Raw genomic sequence first — 15486 nt, 5'->3', positions numbered from 1 at the left:
ATTAATATTTGCATTTCAGAAATCCACAGTAACCAGCATGGGTAGTTAGCTTTGTCTGAATTCTCAATATACACCACTCTTTTTTTATGTCTTTGGTCTTTTTCTAACTCGTACTTCTGCTTGGGAGTTAGTCCCTGATTTCATTATCCTTATTTTGAACCATAATCTCTACACAGATCAACCCACATTTAGCCCTTTAGCAGAAAGGGACAAACATATTCTTTTGAAATACTAAGAGGAAACAAAACATTTTTGTAGAAAAAATCTACTTCATTTAATTGTTTTTTCAACTATGTCACTATTTATTACTAGACTACAAATATGTCCATGGCACAAAGAAATGCTAAAAAGAAGAGACAGATATTGCATCCAAGCTCTAAAAATCTTGTAGGTAGCAGCACAAAGATTAAATTAGGAACAGGTAAAATTATTAATATTACTGGAAATTTTATTTCCTTGGGTAATCCTAGTACCTAAAAAACAAACGTCTAAGTGTATATTGCTCCTTGACCATGTGCTTAATTTCTTAATTCACCTGCAGTATAATTTAAAAACATTAAAATCTTAGTTCACCAAAATAATTTAAAATACAATTTGACTTTTACTTTATTTCTCTGCAGTTAGGGATGATTTATTCATTAAATGTTTATTAAGGACATGCCATATGCTGAGCACTTTGCAAGGTGCTAAAATACAAACATGAATGGTCTTTGTGGCAAACCAAGAATAATAATAATTATGGAAGTTGTCAAAATTTTTGCTAGGAGTAGTTCTCATACTTCTGCTTACCTAACAAGAAAAGGCAAATTTTCTCAACAACAACTTAAAGTAAGACTGTCAGACAACTAATAAGAAAATTTAGGAAGGATCATTATTTATTTTAAAGAATGTATGTCTGATAAAAGAAATCCTTCTCCAATTTATGGAATACCACAGTTTCCTACATGAAACAGATCACCTGAGGGAGAGTAGGAAAATATTTACTACTTGTCCCAGCATCTTTCCACTGACCATGAAACCCAAATCCTGAACTGACCAAAAACTGGGCATTTATACTCTATATTTAAAGACAGCATTTAAAAGAACTAGACAAAAGACATACCTCTGAAAAAGCTACTATATACTGAAAGAAACTTCCTAAAAGTAATTTCTGATTTTGAAGATGTAACTAACTACACATCAGAGAGAAAATCATAAGAAAAGAACTTGCTCAACTGAAAAAGCAATAAGATGAGGAGAAAATGGAAACTGATGAAATATAACAAGATTATAAGGAAGGTAAAAATGTGATAAAGGAATATAAACCACCTATAACGGAAAAAATAACAAGCAGACCTGGTGCTGAAGAAAATAAAATCCCTGACAAGAACTCATACTACAGGCCATACTCTGACCACAAAGTGATACTAATACCAGATGAATGATTTTTTAAAAGACCAGGCAGTTTTAAAAATTTTTATATACTTTGGTAAAAAGAAAATAAAGCCAAAATTATTAGCTACTGAGAAATTAATAACAACAGAATGATTATTCACCAAACTCTAAAATTATAGCCAAAGTTAGTGTTGCATGCTTTGTACTTAAAAAAAAAAGGAATAAACAATTGAGCTAAGCATTAAATACAGTATGTTAGAAAAAGAACAATGCAACAATCATATGAAAAGAAAGATTATTTATTAAAGACTAGAAATTAAGAAATCAAGAAACATGCCCCTAGAACTAATTATTTGAACACATCAATAAAACAGACTGATGGCAGTCATAAGTGAGAGAAAGAGAGAAAGAGAGGAAGGGAAAGGGAGGGAGAGAGAGAGGAGGGTGGGGAGAAAGAGAGAAAAAGGATGAGAGGGAGAGAGAAGAGTGAGAGATTTTCTGGAATGAGAAAATTGGAAAAGGTATTAAACCATTCATCATGAAATGAAGGTGCTTGAGAATAGTTAATATAAACCTTTGAAAGTAAAAATAACATAAGAAGCCTTAGATAAATGAAACAAATGTATAAAATGATTCCATATATCAGTGAGGAAAGGTGAATTTAAAGTAATAAATGTTATTGAGAAGATCAAAAAATATAATGGTAGATTCTCATATCACACTTTGTTCCAAAATAAATTCAAAATGTATTAAACATTTCAATAATAAAAAGAAATCATAAATGTATGAGAACAAAAAATGCTTTTTAGTTACTTATTTCAAAGAATAAATCATAAAGTTTGATAGTTTTGACTATGTAAAAATTCAAAGTATGTATAAAGCAAAAGTCGTTAATAATGTGATTAATTACTAATTAGTATTAATTAATAAGTAATGAATAAAGGCAAAGACCAAACTTTGAAAGAAAACATACAGCCCAAATGGCAATCAAATACTCAATATCTTCAATATAAATAGAATGTCTACAAGTCAGTAATCAAAATATGAATAACCCATTAGAAAAATAAGCAAAACTCCATGCATATTCTGTTTACATAAGAATACAAGTGATCAATAAACATATTTTTAAAAATTCAACCAACTATAAAGAAATTCTGATTGAAACATCAATAAAGGAAGCTCTAGACCTATTTGATGAGTAAAACTTATATAAATGATAGTATTCACTGTTGGTCTGCAATTCTCCTAAGGACTGTTAGATGTATAGATTGGTAGTACCTTTTGGGAAGACAGTTTATTCATGTGTATATAATAGGACTTTAAATGAGATTTCCCTGTTATCTAAAGAATTGAAGCGGGACACAAAATTGAGAGCAATAAGTATCCAATACAAAACAGTTGGTGGGTCAGATACTCCTTCTAGTACTCAATATTCTGTGATAACCTATATGGGAAAAGAATCTGAAAAAGAATGGCTATATATATATGTAACTGATTCACTTTGGTGTACACCTGAAACTAACACATTATAAATCAGCTATACTCCAATAAAAATTTTTTAAAAAGAATTAAGCAAGTATTATCCTTCATACAAGCCTCACTCTCTTCCTGTTTGATAAATACAGCAACCAGGGAAAGAGAGGGTTATCTTGAGTGTTTAGTCTATCTAGAGAGCTATGTCTTGCTCCTCCCCTAAAGCCAAATAATGGAGTTCTGAGAGAATCAATTAAAGAGACTGGCACCTCATTCATTAGTTGGAGATCTTATTATGCAGCAGATTAAATGATCTCACAGGAGTAGCCGAGCAGGAGAGGAAATGAGAAGTTGAGAGAGAAAGTAGGACAGAACAAGGAGCAGGATGGAGTGGTCTGTAAGCCAACCACTTCTGTCTTGGAGAAAGTGGACATTACAGAAAGTTACAAAGCTTGAAACATCGTGTTTGACAGAGTCATCAAGGGAGCAGATCTCCCATGTCAAGGAAACTGCGCACTGAGGAGATCACCTACTAGGATCACACAAGTTACCCAAGAGAGCCAGCATGTGAATGCCTGTCTCCGGAGAAGCAACAGCCAGCAGATGTCAAGAGGTGACCTAAACAAAAACTTATAAGAAACAGTTTTCTCTGTTTTTTAATTTTTATATACCTTCCCATTCTACTAGCTGGAAAAGAAGAGAGGCATAAAAGGGAAACTAGAAGAGGAATGGCTATATTAGGAGCAGACTTTGTTCCATCTCTACTCCAAATCCCCCAAGCCCCACTGGAACTAGCAGGAGAGAAGATGTACAGTACATTGAACATGCAATTGGACCGTTAAACCGGACTTGAATCCGGTGGGCTTATTTTATAAAAAGCTGAATGTAAGAAGAAAGCTAGGGGAACTGTGTAAGATGCCCCTAAGGAATAGAAAAAGGAGATCTGAGAGAGCATAGAAAAAGGTAATTTGACCCTACCAAGTTCAGACTGCTCCATAGACTACTTATATGGTCCACAGTTCCTAAAATAGTACATTCCCCTTCACACAGAAATTCCACTTCTGGAATTTATCTGTGCTGACACAAAGGATCATATTGTCAAATCCAAGTACATAAATCATAGGTTTTACCCAATATCAAACTCCACCAATGATTTAAATGATACAGGCAAAGCACTCTTCCCTTGGATAAGTCTGAGACCCTCTGATACAGCTTTCAATAAAAAAGGACTTTCTTCTCCCACAATCGGACATTTGCCTCCAGGTTAACAGATGAAGCATTTGAGCGATGTATGCAGACACATCGCTCACACAGAGGAAGCTCTGTGGGCTATCTTACATTAATTACACAGCTTATGTGACCTTCCCCAGCTAGCCATGCCCCATAAATCTATAAATTGCAAGTGTATTTACAATAAGCAACTTCAACAGAATAGTTTTTTCCTGCTACAGATTCTTTCATGGATAAGAAGTTACCGTTATTCTTCTGCTAGTTAATAGCATTAGTGGATTTATCAGATCATTTGTATGTTTACCAGGAGGTCATTAGTGTGTTTGCCAGGAGGTTATTACCATTTTCATGTTTGCTAAGAAAATTAATACAGTTATTCTTTCTCCCTGAACATCTCTAGGAGAGAGTGGATTGGTCATAGGACTGCTATAAATTCTTTTCTTCCCAAACTCTAGTGAAATGATTGGGTAAAAGCATATTTTTTAGATAAAAGTATGTTTAATTCAAATAATTGTGAACAATATAATTATATGATAAATGAAGTTTTTTAAAATAAATTTTTCATATGTTCATATTATGGAATGGTCTACAGTCATGAATGATAATAGGTAGATATCTATGTTTTGTTATGAAATTATATTTATGAAAGACAACTTAATGAACAGTTTACAGAACAATTCATACCATATGATACAGTATGATATGAATTTTGTAACACATATACACACATAGAAAAAAGATTGGAATGCTTCAGAAAATATATTAATGAAAGCTATGTACATTATTTCCTTTGTCAAATAGATTTGATTGTAACCTGGAGTTCTTTAGTAGTTTCTCCAGATTCATGAAGACACCAAAAATAGTCTTATACCTACTTTACGAAAAGAACTTTTCTCAACCTTGTAACTTATTGCAAAACAAACAAAAAAAAAAACTGGAAATCATTATAACTCTCCTCCCTTGCCCAGTCATCATCTGATATAGCTCCTTTCTTCTCCAATATTTCTCTGTTTACACATGTATAATCACGTATAATGTATGTTCACTCTTTAGTTTGTCTCTCCTACTAAGGTGTGAAATTCCCTTAGGCAGGGGCTACCTTTATCATCTTTATATCTCTATTATAATACCTGGCATGCCGAATCTATTATCAATAGGTTCTTTTTCTAATCTGGACAGGAAGAACAAAGAGAAAGGGAGAGAGTACTTGAGGGCATTGTACCATGTGCTACAGGGAATAAAATCAAAGATACAGTGATTATTTTCATTCTTAAGAATTTAGTTTGGAAAAATAAGATACTATCAGAACTTTGTTCCCAAATTATGGGCCAGAGTTTCTACAGAGATAGACTAACTTTTACCAGACTCTTCTTTTCCCATCCCCTCCCTTCCTTGCTCCATCCACTCTAGGGGAGGGGGACAGCATCCTTTAGTAATATGTTCTCCAAGTAACAGAAAATCCAACAAAGAGTAGTTTAAACTAATAGAGATCCATTAGTCATATATTACTAGAAGTCTGGAGGTTGACAATGGCTGGCATTGTTTCCTCTTTTCAACAAAAAACCAAAAGCTTTCTAATTTTGGCTCTTCCATTCTTAGCCCACTGGTCTGGGGCCTCATAATTATAAGATGACTGCTAAACTTCATGTAATAAATCTATGTTTCAGGGAGGAAGAGGTAAAAGGACCAGGGGTAAAGGGGCATGCCAGCTGAATATTTTATCAGAAATTTAAGAGCATTCCAGGGAACTCCCTCAGCTGACAGCCACTTACATCTCACTGAGGAAAAGAAAGAGTCATAATGCCATGTCTAGATGGAAAGAAGCCAGGAAGAAGAGGGTTGTGTCGACCAGAAAATGTGGCAGCCATACTTAGTAAGCTAGTAAGTTATTGTGTGGGACATTTCTTGGACTACAAATATTTGTGGGCAGTGTTATCATGTTTTAAAAGTCACAAGCCCATACTAATTATTGACTCCTACGTCTATGTGATAAGCAGACTTGGCCAAGACTAGCCTTCTCTAGTATGCCCATGGCTGATGCCTCTCTTTTTTCTACATCCTTTATTTGATGTAGTTATGTAGGTAAGCAAACTAAAGACCTGCCCTTTGACAAGTCCTACTAGCTGTTCTATCTTTACCTTATTTCTTCCATCTAGATAGCCAAAGAGGACCAGTTTTAAAGATTCCATTAAAGAGGATGAAGGATGCTAGAAGAAATCCCTTAAACTTGAACATGGTTCTTTTTCTCTTTCCCAGACCTTGGCAACATTTTGACTGGGGACAACAGGTACTAAGTCACATATAGACTTAGAAAGTGATATTTCCATTTTCATTTTTATGATTTTGGGGAAACCTGTGAACAGCAAAGGGAACTGGCAAGTTTCAATTATTTTAACATGTTGTCTCCATAATACCAGCAGTGTCTCTCATTCCCCAGTTTCTAAGAGACCCCTGATGGGCATAGAGCAACTGGATCCATGAGTGCACAGACATATTGGATTTTCTCAACAAACAGATAGTAAAAATATAACTATTACAACATGAAGTGTATTAAGTATGCTGATGTTATAAAGGAGGTCCTAAATGCAGAAAAGTTGAAAACATTTTCAATTGAGGCAAAAAAGATTTTTTAAAAAATCAAAGAAGCAAGCATGTTCTCATGGCCTGACATTCTAAAATGTTAGAGAGAATTAAGGGATACATAAGACCAAAAAACTAACTATGAAAACCAAATTATACTGGTGAAGTAAAAAGAAGAAACACATCTATCTGAAGAAACAAATGTAGCAAAACATGGAAACATTCAAACTTAGATTTTTAAGAGTAATATATAAAATATGTAAGGTTCATGCACACAAATTATGTGTTACATCAGCTATAAAGAAAAAATCACAGAAGCTGAGATTTTTGAAATGTGTTATGACAAATATTTTTCAGTTCTCATGCTGCTACAAAAGAGAAGGTGTTTGCTGAAGTTGGTGAATGGCTTATTGTTAATGAATATTAGAAAGACCTTTAGCCTTACATCCTATTTTATTGCCTTTTATTATCTTCAAGGAGAATATTTGTTGGAAGGAGAAGTATAAAAAAAAATGGTAAGAGGGAATTAAAAGCAAATTAAAAGCAAGACATGTGACACCATCATAAGAGAATGCTTTAGACTCCCATATGCTAGCCCACAAACTGGCTGAAGAAGAAACACACTATATGTTTAAGTATAGATCCACAGACCTACCTTTGAAGGTAATGAATCAGTAGGCCTAAGGTAGAGCCTAGAATTCTGCATGTTTAAAAAAATTCCATGAAGGATTTTAATGTGCAGCAAAATGGGGGAACCCCTGAAAGAAATCTGGTCTCATGAACTAAATAACTACATTCCCTAGATACTGAAAAAAAAAAAAAAAAAAGAAAAACTATCCTCTCTGTGATCTTTGAAGACTCTAGAAAATAGTGAACGTATTAAAAGACTGGAAATGAATAGGGATGTTCAAGGTAGAAAAAAGCAAGTTCAAAGGTCCAGAGGAAAAAAGGAGTTTGCCAGGGTCAAAGGACAGCAGGAAGGCCCTTGGGGCTGGAAAGGTGTGAGCAGGAATGAGAACAGCAGAAAATGAGGAGGGAAGGTGGGTAGGGACCAGCACACTAGGGACAAACACATGAGCTATAATAAAGACATTGCATTTACTCTGAATACACTGAAAAGCCATTCAAAGATCATGAGCAAAAGATTTGTTTTAATTACGTTCTTTAAAGATAATTTTTGTTATTGGGGGAAAAGAAGTGGAATGGACAAAATTTGTTGTCTGCCCCATAAATTACTGTTAGCTTAACATGTATTTATTAGGAGAGTAGCAGTGGAGATAGAATGTGATGAAGTTTGGATATATTTTAAAAGTGTAACTGAAAGGATTTGGGATGACTAGGCAATGGAGGAAGAGGAAAAGAGAGAACTCAAGGAAGATTCCTAGACATTTGCATAGCCCCTGGGTAAATGATGGTGCTATTTTCTAAAATGAGGAAATCTGAGAAATTAGTATGTGAGGGTGGGGATGCTGAGGAAAGCAATGATAGAATTTTTAGTTTGGACATATTGAATTTAATGTGCAATAAGCACTAGAATCCAATGCACAAATGTAGAGTTCATCTACAGTAAAAGGTAGATAGGCAATAACTATATGTCCAGAGGCATGGCATGAGTAGATTTTATTATATAAGAAAATGAGGTACCTGTCTTCTGATTATTTCTATCTTTGTGCTTTAAGAGGAGAGTGAGACCCCCTTACACCCCCACTTTCTCAGAGTGAGAAAGTGAAAGGGCTATTGAAACCCAAAGGAAAGAGGGAAAGATGTAAAATAATATTTTGAAAGAATGAGGTGAATTGATTAAGGAAACAGAGTAGGAGAGCTAGGTAGTCCTAAGGAAACACATAAGGCTTGTGATTATGATTTTAAAATTAAACTAGTCAGTCTATTTGCATTTTTCCTCCAGCTGTGTTTGGCTGCTATTGTACACATATGCCTGCAAAAGGGACTTACCCAGTGTTGGCATCTACCAGGCAAAGTAGAAAAAGAGACAAGGAAGTTGAAGTGAATTCAAGAGACTACTATGAAGATAAATATAAACAGTGCAATGTAATCTGGATAAGAAGAGAAGTTTTATGAAGTCCTATTGATAGATTAAAAAGGTGGCATGTCAGAAGTACTTATGGGGTAAAAATAGTTGTGGGGCAAATGATGAAATAAGTGAGCCAGAAATTTTTGGCTGTCATGAAGTGTAATCCGTGAAATCAAGATTTTGTGGAAATTTCAGTTCTTTGTAATGACAAGTTCAGAATATGACTAAGGGATGACTAAGGTTGAGGATAAGCGGAAGACACAATCACTGGAGATAAAGCAGTTAAGGAACTGAGGGTCCAGGGTGTTAGACAGAGTGTTTATCTGGATGTTTAAGATACTAAGAAAAATAACAAAGTGAAATCAATTACTAAAATCTCTAGGGCATGAGAAGGTATAACTGGTAGTTTTGCAGATTAATGTTCAAAAAGTGTAGAGGATTCATAGTCATATGCTTCGAACAAACTGGAGGTTTTGACAAAATAAGAGACAGACAGGAGTCTGAAAGAGACAATGAGAAATGAGAATATCCAATCCACTTCTGGTCCCCATGGAATACAGACGAAAAATATATCACCATTCAGAGAGTTTTTTCCTGGGAGGATATCTGGGCTTTATTTAGACCAAAAGGTGAAGAAATGTTAAGAGCAAAAGACATAGGGAATTTGGTAGAGAGTGAAGTGGAAGAATATGGGCGAATGGGAAAGGGAGGGAGACTAATTCAGATTAGGGAACACACAGAGCCCTGTGGAGCCAGAATCATGACGGATGTCCCATGAGGCTTGGACTTGCTTTTGTGCCCAAGGTAGGGCATGATGAAATTAATCCTGATGGTTTCTCAGGGAACGTGAGGAATCAGCTTGTTGCTTCTTGGGATTGGTCTCCTCAACACTGTGTAACACTAAGGAAGGTGGTGTGGCAGGTGATGGGGATAGACAGTGAGAATCTTCCCAACAGCATGTGGCACTTTGGGGCTTCCTAAAATTGTGCTCTGGACGGTGTCAAAGCTATGGAATCACAGACTTACCAAAGCACAAGGATTTCTTTTGGATTGCCTTAAATCCTGCTATGAGTGTTATTGTGACAGTATGAGAGGCAATCTTAGCATGGCCAAATGGAGTTTTGGGGCCTAATGGAGTTTAAAGCTGACAGACTCAAGACCATGGGTGGAGAATAGTAGTCTTGAATAGGAAAGTTATTTCTATTTCTAAAACAGAAGGAAATAAGTAACTAGCTTAAAATATGTAGAAATATTGATGTTAAGAACTGAGAATTCTAACCGAGAATCAATCTCAGAAAAGTAGTGGTTAACAATGTCTGCCACTGTGTGCCAATTGAATAAAAATCTGAAGATTAAATAATTGTCTAGGAATTGTGGGATCTGCAAAAGAAAGATGAACAGCACTTCAGAGAGATATATATTTTTAGGACAAATTTTTTCTGAACATGGATTATTGTATCTTCCCATACTTAGAAAAGCACTAAATCCATTAACTGAGATAGCTGTTCCTTGTGACTAGCAGCAACCTTCTACTGAGATGTGTGCTTGGTTGCATGTACCTCCTTCACCAAATCACATATGTACTGATTCCCTCCTTACCTCTTTGGAACAGTTTATCAGAGTTATCTGAGAGGCTGTCTCCCCAGGTATTGTCCTCAGTAAGACACTGAATAAATGACTCACAGCTTTTATGTTGTGTGTGTGTGTTTTTAAAGTCAACAGCTAATAAGCATGCACAAATATTGAACAGAAATACAACTATACATATATATTTGAGACACCTTCTAGGAGAATAATATACATTTATGATTTAATAAAAATAGACTAAGACAAGCTTTTCTGTTTTTATGCTGCGAAGATTCTAGTACTTTTCTACTTGCTATATGTGTATATTATATATTATATAATACTCTATACTATATGTTAGTGACAAATTTCATCTAACTGCCAACCTAAGACCAGTGCTGATAAGTATTGCTTGCCTGGTCATACACCATAAATGGCAAGAAACTAATGTGAAGGGAAAATGGTATTGCTGGTGATCTTTAGAAATAAAAACCTATTGCACTGTAAGATTTTAATGCCCAGGTGTTACCTAATGTGCTGTAAATATGTACAACAGACAATGCCAGAACAATCTATTTCATGTCCATGGTAACAGCAGGGCCACAATGGAGGGTGCTGGTTAAAAATGGATTCTTTTCATTAGGACCACATGACAGGAGGGCACAATTAAAAGACTGGATAGAAGGCCTAATGAATTTAGCAAAAACACAATAAACCTGTAAACCTCTTTTATACTGTAAACATTTAGGAAGCAAGGCAACAAATAAAATGCTTTGTTTGATGTATTCCATCCTATTTCAAGAGACAATTCTACAACTCTTGGATTTCAAGCATTGCATTAAATATTTTATGATTTCCTGACTAGATTAAATAGGAAAAGGAGGAACGGACAAAACTAAGTTTTGTTTTGATTGTTGAGATTGCTTAAATCCCATCTAGTGAACAGACCTGTGAACTTTAATTATTGTTCAATGGAAGAAAACTAGAAAATTCAAAAGGACCAATTAAAATTTAAATAAGCACAATATGAGGTTAATAAATTGAGCCGTAAAACATAAATTTTCCCCACTCAACTGGGGCTGCTATTGGTCAAGATTGAAAGAATTCTTTTTAAAGTCACACATTTATTTGCCTGATATTCTCTCTGTCAGCCACCAAAGAATGTAATTCAAAGTGAAAATTGTATCAGTCACTCAGAGGTTTTGTCTACACAAGGCTAAACATCTGCATATTTGGATAAATGCCTGGCTTTTGAATTCACTAGCTGAGAGAAGATGCACCATTAGTTGTTATCCTCTGCATCAAGAACGTTAATTCAGGATGCACATCAGACATCAGTGCACTTCTTGTTTGGGGTACATCTTATCTTCTAAGATTAAGTTGATTTTATTTAGATTATACCCACAAATAAGGATAATTTTACTGATATGTGACAGGAAAGAATCTACTATTAGGGGAAACTGCAAAAATGAAATTAACTTTCTGGATGACCTTCAGGGTACCAAGGAGAGAGTATAAGAACAAGAACAAGAGGCCTGTATTAAACGTTTCTTACTAATGGCAATGTCAGTTCTGTCATTTAAAGGATTTGTGCTTCAATTTCCTTATGTGTAATATAGGCTTGAAATTTTTTGATTTATATATCTCTAGATACAGTGATAAGGTTAGTGATTAGTGATGGACTTAGTGGTTAAGAGTTCAAGCTCTATAGATCTGGTTTGAATCCTAATTATCACTAACTTGTTATAAATTTAGACAAACTTCAGTTTCCTCACCCGCAAATTGCTGAACATCACTGTAGCCGAGCACTGAGCGAGAAGCTGAGTCTTGAATGCTTAGCACAGTGCCGACAATATTGTAAGCAACCAATAAATGTGCATTTGGGAAAATCAAAGAGAAAACATGTTTAAAACAGCTTGGAAAATGAAGAGGGCCAGAGATTCCACTATTCTTCAAATTTGAGATGCCAGAACACGTAAGTCACACCTATTTTCTAAACTCCCAGAGGTTAAAATGAACAAACTATCATTAACACTGGCATAAATCACATGCAAAATTCAATTAAACAAAAAGTATATGTATGTTTCTTCCTGCCTCTATCTATCTTTATGTTTCTTTCTTAACTTAATTTAACACCTGTCCAGAGATAGACCCAGAGTCCCCAGAAATCAACCTACCCTTCTACACCAAAGGGATCAAACTGGAGGTCGGACCTGACCTAGTGCTTCTTCTAGTGTCGCAGTGCGTAAGATTACCCAAAACTGAAAATTGGACGTTTTCAAATAAAGTCAAGATTCCTGGCTTAATTAGAAAACCTGTAGCCCTCAGCACACATACCCATATGGCACCAACCTGCTGAAATATTAAAGCAGATGCCCTCTGTAGAAAGGCATAGCCCCTCCAGTTCTCAGGGTCCTCATCTCTCATTATTTCTCTTGATACTGAGGCCAACTACCAGTCACCATTTACCATCATAATGTACCAAATTATTTTTCTTGTGGCAAGAAAACTGCTCTCTGTACTCACGCCTCTATCAAAAGCCAGAATTAGAATGTTAGACCTTTAGGCCACAAATTTCACACACACACACACACAAAAAAATGATTGGCAAATATTTTTGTGGATTTGAAGATTTGGGGGACATGTTTTTTAAACTTTTTATTGAAGTAAAACATATAAACAGAAAAAGACACAAATCATAAGTACACAGCTATATGAACATTTTTATAAATTGCATTCATCTACCAGCATTATCAGCACCCCAAGAGCTCCTCTGTGCTCCGTCCATCTAGTCACTATTCCCCCAAGACAACTACTGTCTTAACTTCTCATGCTATAGAATTACTTTGCCTTTTTTAACTTTATGAAAATAGAATTATTCAGAATATATTATTATATATGTCTTCTTTTGCTTAACATCTTGTTTGCGAGATTCACTCATATGGTTACATGAAGTTATAATTCTGTTGCTGCATTTTTAAGGTGTAAACAAAGCTTGTTTATACCCTACTTAACTTATATTACCTTCCTGGCCCCTATTGGCAACTGAGTTTGACACCCTAATCTAGGCATAAATCTTTTAAGAAATCTTTCCCCTTACAACGCTCTTAACACTTTGGAATGCACTAGCCTTTCCAAAACCATTTAACACCCTGCCTGGTGATTAAATTTTCAAATAGTTCTCCTTGCACATACACAGATAAAGTTATAACAATTACTTACTGATTTGATCTTCTCACCCATCACCAAACTAACTCCCCTGAAACATCTTGAACTGCCAAAAAGAAAAGTATGTCAGCTATGATGTTGCTTTGTACATTCTTGAATTGCCAAAAAGAAAAGCATGTCAGCTATGATGCTGCTCTGTATGTTCTTGATGAAGAGGAAGTGATTTCAGATATCACATTTCCTTTGTAAAATAGCCTAGAATCAGTCCTTAGTGAGAAAAAAATATATATTAAAATAACCCTTCTGGTCAATTCTAAATGATAAAATATTTTTCATCTAACATGTAGCCATCTTCAGTTATTGATATCACATTAATAATTATCCAAGACTTTTTAGAAGGAGAATAAAACCAGTGATTCCTAACCACAAACTTACAATCTGTCCAGACATTTAATAGCTAATGAAATATGATATCCACACGTGGTATATGTGTACTTTTAAGCACATAAACTAATGTGTTATGATTCAAAATATTATTTGGGCAACAAAGAGGAAAGGATTGCATTTGCTAACAACCAGGAATAATTTCATTGGGAGTCCTCTACTTCTTATATCTCTTGAGGTTTTCAATAGGCTTTTAAAGCAGATGATGAGCAGGAAACTAATCCAAGAAATAAAGAAAGCCAAGGGGAAAAAATAATAATAATGGACAGTTGTACTTGATTGTTTCCATGGTCAGGGCATCCTCCTGAGTGACAGATAATTCATCTTTTGTCAGTTTCCATTGCCTAGAGATCATCCTGAGCATTGTTATCAGCAAAACCTCCACAAAGTGAAGGATTTTCAAACGGGAAACCAGATGTGATGGGGTCAGGCCCTGCATGTGATGGAGATATTTGGGTTAATGATGATTAATGCCATATCACATTTCATAAAGTACACGCTTGCCAAACCAGGTATTTCTGCCATCACGTAGGAGCAGTTGCGGAATGCCTTTACAGTAAAGCACCAAGGTCAAAGATGAAGAAGTAGATGCAAAAGAGCCCACTGCTCTTAGAAGGGTGGCATAATCAATTTAGGATAACCACATTGCATACTGCATAGGATTTGCATGACATTCCTTTCCCAATGTCTGCTATTTATGTGGGAAATTGAAAACATTCTAGATTTCCCATACCTATTACATGTGCATTGTTGTTTTGTTTGGGGAATATATTTTTTACTTTGTTTCTCTAAATTACTATATTAAGGAAAATCTTAATGGTATTACTTTATCAAAAACAATTATTCAGGGGACTCCCCTGGCAGTCCAGTGGTTAAGACTTTGCCTTCCAATGCAGGGAGAGCAGGTTTGATCCCTGGTTGGGGAGCTAAGATCCCACATACCTCCCAGCCAAAAAACCAAAATATAAAACAGAAGCAATATTGTAATAAATTCAATAAAGACTTTAAAAATGGTCCACATCAAAAAAATCTTTAAAAAAAACCTAATTATTCAAATGGTGAACTTTTAATTTTTTCATAACACATTTGCTGATTTGGCACAAAAAAGTCACACATAACATACAAACATATACCCAAACAGTACCCTCTTTTATTTGATGGTATATATAAAGAGAGTTATTTTATAACCATTCCTGCTTTAGTAAGAAATACATTTTTCTTTGATTTGTATGATATTTCAATATGGACATATATTTACAAGCTATAAAGGAACAATTTCAAAACATGTTCAAGGGGAGACGAGCCCTCACCATTTAATCTAAGAAATAAATCTTTGCAAAACCATTATGCTGTTGTTTCAGAGTTTGATGTTTTCAAAGGAAGGATAATGAATGTTGCAACAATCCTAAAATAGCCCTGGAAAAGCTTAATAGTTATTATTAAGTTGATGTATTTACAAGGCTCTTAAAGCATTCTTGGTTTTCTATAGCTATTGGTATAATATTAACTTTTCCAAAACAGGCATAGTATTTTAAAGAACCTTACAGCCAGCGTCGATGTAGAAGCCTGTGTAGTTGACTCTACAATTTCTTTTCTACAATTGGATGTTTTGCTGAAGA

The sequence above is a fragment of the Grampus griseus genome, assembly GCF_964374135.1.
Source record: "Grampus griseus genome assembly, chromosome: 4".
Taxonomy (NCBI): Eukaryota; Metazoa; Chordata; class Mammalia; order Artiodactyla; family Delphinidae; genus Grampus; species Grampus griseus.
The sequence above is the reverse complement of the archived record's forward strand: the minus strand, read 5'-3'. Positions refer to the sequence as shown.